The sequence below is a fragment of the Myotis lucifugus genome, unplaced genomic scaffold (assembly GCF_000147115.1).
Source record: "Myotis lucifugus unplaced genomic scaffold, Myoluc2.0 scaffold_2, whole genome shotgun sequence".
Classification (NCBI taxonomy): domain Eukaryota; kingdom Metazoa; phylum Chordata; class Mammalia; order Chiroptera; family Vespertilionidae; genus Myotis; species Myotis lucifugus.
Window position 1 is genome coordinate 29,335,443 of NW_005871050.1, and position 6,232 is coordinate 29,341,674.

General features: G+C 41.4%; 1 protein-coding gene across 4 annotated transcripts in view; it reads right to left on the reverse strand.

Moving 5' to 3' along the window:
* Positions 1-6,232, reverse strand: part of RNF128 (ring finger protein 128, E3 ubiquitin protein ligase) — a 114,502-nt gene that overhangs the window by 44,807 nt on the left and 63,463 nt on the right. The gene's annotated exons all lie outside the window — the stretch shown is intronic.

Here is a 6,232-nt window from a genome sequence, read left to right on the forward strand (position 1 = left end):
CCACCCCCCTGGGAAGGGTTTGCCGCGAGACCCGATAAGTGTGGCGCCCCGGCCTGGTGCTGGGCCCGGAAGAAATTGGGACATGCCCCCTACCCTGGTCCCGGCACCAGGAACCTTCGGGACCATGTCCTTTCTCCCTGGAGGGGGCATCGAGGGAACTTCAAGGCCAAGCGCCCCAACCCTGGGCACCAGGCCAGGGGACCATAAGGCCTGCAACCCTCACCCAGCAGGACTTGACGGGGGACCTCAAGGTGCTCCCCCTGCCCTGGTGCTGGGCCAGGGGACCTCAGGCCCGTGTCCCCCACCACAGCATCAGGACAGGGGACCTCAGGCCGCTACCCCCGCTGGCGGGGCTTGACAGGGGACTTCAAGGCCATGCCCCTGCCCTGGCCTGGGGACCTCAGGCTGTGCTCTCCCACCCTGGTGCCAGGCCAGGGGACCTCAGGCCGTGCCCTCCACCTGGTGGAGCTTGACAAAGGTGGGACCGGCCAGGTCTGGATCTAGCCCAATGAGGGGGGGCCGGCTGGGTCTGGGTCTCACATGATTTTGAGGTGCATGTGGGTGGGTGGGGACTTGACTTTGGGTCCTGTGGTGCACCCCAGACTCTGACAGGAGGAAGATTTTTATACACATTTTACTAATTTTCTTTCATCTCTGACACTTCTATTATAGAGAAAGGGCAAATAGCAATATTAAAATATTTCCTCTAGTTAATCTCCCTTTAATGTGCACGACTTTCATGCACCGGGCCACTAGTTCTTAGTATAAAAATCCAAGGACTAACTGATTTTAAATGATTCCCAATGAGACGAAGGAAGGATACTCATTCATTCAATTAAGATTTATTTTCTTGGGCATCTACTATGCATATATAAGTTATAGGGGATATAAACATGCTAAGACTTGGCTACTGATCTTAAGGAACTAAGTTTAGTAAGGAAGCCGTGATATATAACAAATACTTCCCTATCCTCAGGTTAACCTCTTATAATTCAACAGTATTCAGTCTGTGGCCCAGTTTGCTCTTAAATTAAGGCTTTCTGAAAGACTAACAGTCCCGTGGATGGTACAAAATATGGCTTATATCCCAGAGAATCTGAGATTTGGGAAAGAGAAATATTTAACTATGCATTTCCCAATTTATAAGGTGATAAACTATCTTATGAGCTCACTACTAAAAATTATAAGAATTTATATATCCAGATTAGTAATTTGAGGCAAATAATGCTTATAAGCCCAAATGTACAACATATTGATAGAAATGTATGTTACTATTCAACACCAACTAAAATCAAGCCTGAAATTAGACTAAATATATTACTTAGTCTTGTTGACCCCGAGAATAATGGTACCTATTAAGGAGAGCTCCTAGTGGCTGATTGGTCTCAAATTTATACACAGAGCTCAGCAGCCATTACTCAAGAGGGGCCTCTCATTCAAGTGGTACTTCAGACAGAAGCCTGAACTAAACTCCTTGTGACCTGCACTGAACTGACTTTCAGCACTGTGTTCCTGACATCTGAGCCAACTTTTACAAAGGAGTTCCTGGAATTATATTTCAACCAATAGGACTGAGACTTTCCTCAACTAATTGAAGATGTATACCTATAGCCTCATCAGCATCTTTATCAAGCAATCAGTGTGGCTCCATTCCAATCAATCAGGACAGAGCTTTTTGAACAAATCAAACTGTGAGGATTTGAACTCCTCTCATTTGCATGAGAAAAGACCAATCAGAGACCACAGGTGGGGACTTCTCTCTCTATATAAGTTCCCCTCTGACTCTTGGAGCTACTTTCTCTTTCTACCCAAGACTGCATTTCCCTAGCTGGAGCTGTACAACCCAAGCTGTCTTGCTGGAGAAGAATGGAGCTGTCCTCTCTGGGTGGGAGGAAGCCAAATAGATCAGAGCTGTCTAGGCAGGCTGGAGTGGAGCAGACAAGTCTTCCCTACTGAACTATATAAATCTTGTGAAAAAAGAAAGGGACAAATATTATCTTTCCCCATGTTATGAGGGTGTCAAATTACTCATGCCATTTCAATGCTTATCAAGGTTTATATTCCTTCTAGTTTGTATGACCTGAGACAGATAATCTGAAGAAAAAGAACAGAGGTCTTTGAATGTTAAGAGATTACCAACCAGAGAAACTTCCACTGATATTAGGTTAAGGTACTATCTTTATGATCTAACTCAAATCTGGAATAAACAAAGCCACACATGCAAGTACACAAACACATACACACAATTCTAAAAGACCCTTCAGACTAGAATTTTAATTGCAAAAGTATAATATGAAAACAGAATTAACACTTACAATAATCAAATTAAGAGTACAAACCTTAAATGGCAACATAGATAGCAGAATTATTACCCAAGTAATCCTTTAAATTTATGATCCCCAGTGGCCAAAATATTCAAAAGATAAAGATCCTCTCTTTATTTGAAGTTACTAATTTAAAAATAAGTTATCCATAAGGTATTATTACAGATTTTTAAAGTTCTAAAAGATCATTTTTACATATGATAGCCATTTAATTAAACCCTTTTATAACATTACTGACTCATTTGCAATCACTCAGTTTGGCAGACATCTCATTTACATGGGGAAAACCTCAAAAGCTATGGAAAGTAAAGGACTCTTAAATGACTTCTGTTGTATATTTTTCTTCTATCAGTATTTGACTCAGTATCCTTTATGTGTCTAGAGAATTGGTTATTTTGCAAGAGTGGCTCATTTTTCTATTTTTTTGATCACAGATATGTTCTTCTAAACTTTTTTTGGTTAATAGAAATAAGTTTTCATTCTTTTAGAAGATATGAGGTGGGTGGCAGGGGTGGATGCTCAGGAACATACTGGCCATTGTGGTCAGATGGAGAGTAAAAAACAATGAAAGTCAAGAAATACATTGTTTATACATAATGAACAATACTCTGCTTCAATTGCCCCAATTCATATTCATACATGCTATGTACATAGTCCAACTATCTATTGAATTAGCTTTCTAATCATATAAAAAACCTATTTCTAAGAATTAATATATACCACCTCTTGCCCACACCCTTGCAACTATTTATTTTTATATTTTTTATTGATTTCAGAGAGGAAGGAAGAGGAAGAGAGAGATAGAAACATCAGTGATGAGAATAATTTGATCAGTTGCTTCCTGCATGCCCCCCACCGGGGATGGAGCCCACAACCCTGGGCATGTGCCCTGACCCAGAATTGACCAGTACCTCCTGGTTCATAGGTCAATGCTCAACAACTGAGCCACACCGGCCAGACCCCTACAACTAGTTAAAAATTTCTCCTCCTATAGTGTTCTCCATAACAGTTAACAGTGTCACAAACCTCTGGTCAATTGGTTTAGGAACCTCAGAATCATGTTTGAATAATCACTGCTAACCTACTAAGCCCTGTATATGCTACTTCCTTATCTCTCATTATTAAATACTTCTTTCCATTCCTTAGTCTCTCTATTGCCAACTCTAAAAACAGAACAAAGCTTGGGTCTAAAGAAAGAAAAAAAAAACAGGCTTCCAGAGAGAGAGCTTGAGGGCTTTAGTACAAGTAGCCCCTGATATTTATATTGGTTGCTCAGTGATTGCTTACTTCCGGAATCCTGTCTTATGCTCTGAATAACTGAGGTTGCCAGATAAGATTTATGTATAAACTAGACCCTCTTCTAAGTGCTTTACATGCATTAACATATTTCATCTTCACATCAACCCTATAAGGTAGGCATTGCTGTTATCCCATCCTATATAATAAAGAGGTAATATGCAAATTGACCCTTGCTCCATCATGCCATCACATGATGGCTGTGCCCACAGTGGAGGCAGGGTTCTTGTAACACAAAATGGTTGCACCCACAGTGGAGGCAGGGCTCCTGTAACGAGCCAGAATGAGCGATCAGCAGGGACCTGAGGCTGTGTGGCACCAGGCTGCGGTGGGGGACCTCAGGCTGTGCACCCTGCCCAGTGGAGTTTGACAGGGGACCTCAGGCTGTAACCCCTGCCTGGCAGGGCTTGACGGGGAACCTCAGGCCACGCCCCCTGCCCAGCAGGGCTTGAAGGGGGACCTAAGTCCATGCCCCTCTGCCCAGCAGGGCTTGATGGGATACCTCAGGCTGCACCCTCCACTTGGTAGGTCTTGATGGGGGCCCTGAGGCTGAGCCCCCCACCTGGCAGGGCTTGATGGGGGACCTGAGGCTGCACCCCCTGCCTGGAGGGGCTTGACATGGGTGGGGCCGGCTGGGTCTGGATCTCGCCCAATGGGGTGGGGCCAGCTGGGTCCGGGTCTCGCACGATTTTGAGGTGCCACGGGTGGGCGGGGACTTGACTCTGGGTCCCATGGCATGCCCCAGACTCTGACAGGAGGAAGAGTTTCATGTACATTTTACTAATTTTCTTTCATCTCTGACACTTCTATTATAGAGAAAGGGCAAATAGCAATATTAAAATATTTCCTCTAATTAATTCCCCTTTAATGTGCATGAATTTTGTGCACTGGGCCACTAGTTAAAGATAGAATTGCCGAACTTGCCTAGAATAACACATGCTAGTAAGTGCACAACTGGTATCTGCTCTTAACCACCATTCTACGTCATTTCTCTATCTTTAAAGAAACATAAAGCTATTATTTGATTGTAAAATGAAAATTAAACAGGCAAATTTGGGGGGTGGGGTAGTGGTAAATGTTAACAGCTGGCTCTTAGGTTGGGGTAGGGAAAGGAGGAATCCTTGATTAGCAGTGTTTCTCAATTTCCATGGTGTAAATACTACCCTCATGGCCATATGAATGTGGAGTTGGAAAAAGATAGGTACAATTGGCTAAGCCAGATGACTCTAGCATACTACTGTATATTACAGAGTCAAAACTTAAATACAAGGCCCTGGCTGGTTTACTCAGTTCTTTAGAGTGTCATCCCAATATGCCAAGGTTGTGAGTTCGATCCCTGGTCAGGGCACATACAAAAATCAATCAATGAGTGCATAGTAAATAAATGGAACAACAAAAATCAATGTTTTTCTCTCTCTTTATCCTCCTCTCTCTTTCCCTCCCCCTCTCTCTTAAATTAATAAATACAAAATTTAAAAAAGTTAAAATACAAATAGTATAAAATTCAAAATTTATAACAAAGTTCCTTTGTTTTTTTCATTTCACTTATTCATACCTACTTTGAAAAACCAGTCAAAGTTCATGTAGAATTCCAAGTTAAATTTGTTTTTCTAGTTGTTACTCTTGAAAACCATAAAATATGTACCATGAAATTCCAAAGAAAAAAAATCAGACCTATTTTTTAAAATAAAGATTTTTATTATGTTTTTATTAATTTTTTTAGAGAGAGAGGAAGGGAGAGGGAGTGAGAGAGAGAAACATCAATGTGAGAGAGAAACATTGATTCTCTTGCATGTGCCCCAACCAGGGTTCGAACCCACAACGTGGGCACAACCCTGACCAGGAATCTAACTGGCGATCTTTTGGTGCACTGGATAATGCTCAACCAACTGAGCCACACTAGCCAGGGCCAGACTTCTTTTTGTGGAACAGGAAAAGAAAACTTTTCTGATTGGTGTGTGTGTGTGTGTGTGTGTGTGTGTGTGTGTGTTGCTAAAACAGGCTTAGCTGAGCCTTTTTCTCCCTCAGGCTTTCTCTGTCCTTAAAATATTAGAGACTCAAGGGGCCGTTACTATGTTTCACCTAATTCCAAACTTCTCACATTAAAATTAATAACTTTGTAATTGACTTTTAAAGCATCAAAAGACATATTCTGTATGTAAAGTTAGTCATTTATTATAGGTACCATATATGTGGTCTTATTCAGAACTTATTCTGAATGTTTAATCTCTCTAGTTTCTGGTGTGTTGAGGAATAGAAAGTGAACATTGAAAACACACAGAAAGGCCAGAACATTTTCTCATCTTAAACAAGAATTAGAAAATATAAAGACTGGCATTTTTCAAAGGGATGAGTAAAATATAATCTATTGGCTATTTGGAAGGATGTAATACTGATATTCCCTTCCTAGAGAAACTCAAAGCACTTCTCAAGTGTTTGAGAATTGATCTTTGAAGGTAGGAGTTTTGGCCCTCAAAAAACAAAACCAATACAGAAAAATCAGAAACGAACAAAACTAAAAACAAGTACCATTAACAGTACAATTTACAGGATAAGTCAACCTAGAACATTGGAATGAATATATGTTCATTAAATGAAATATATGTTCCTTT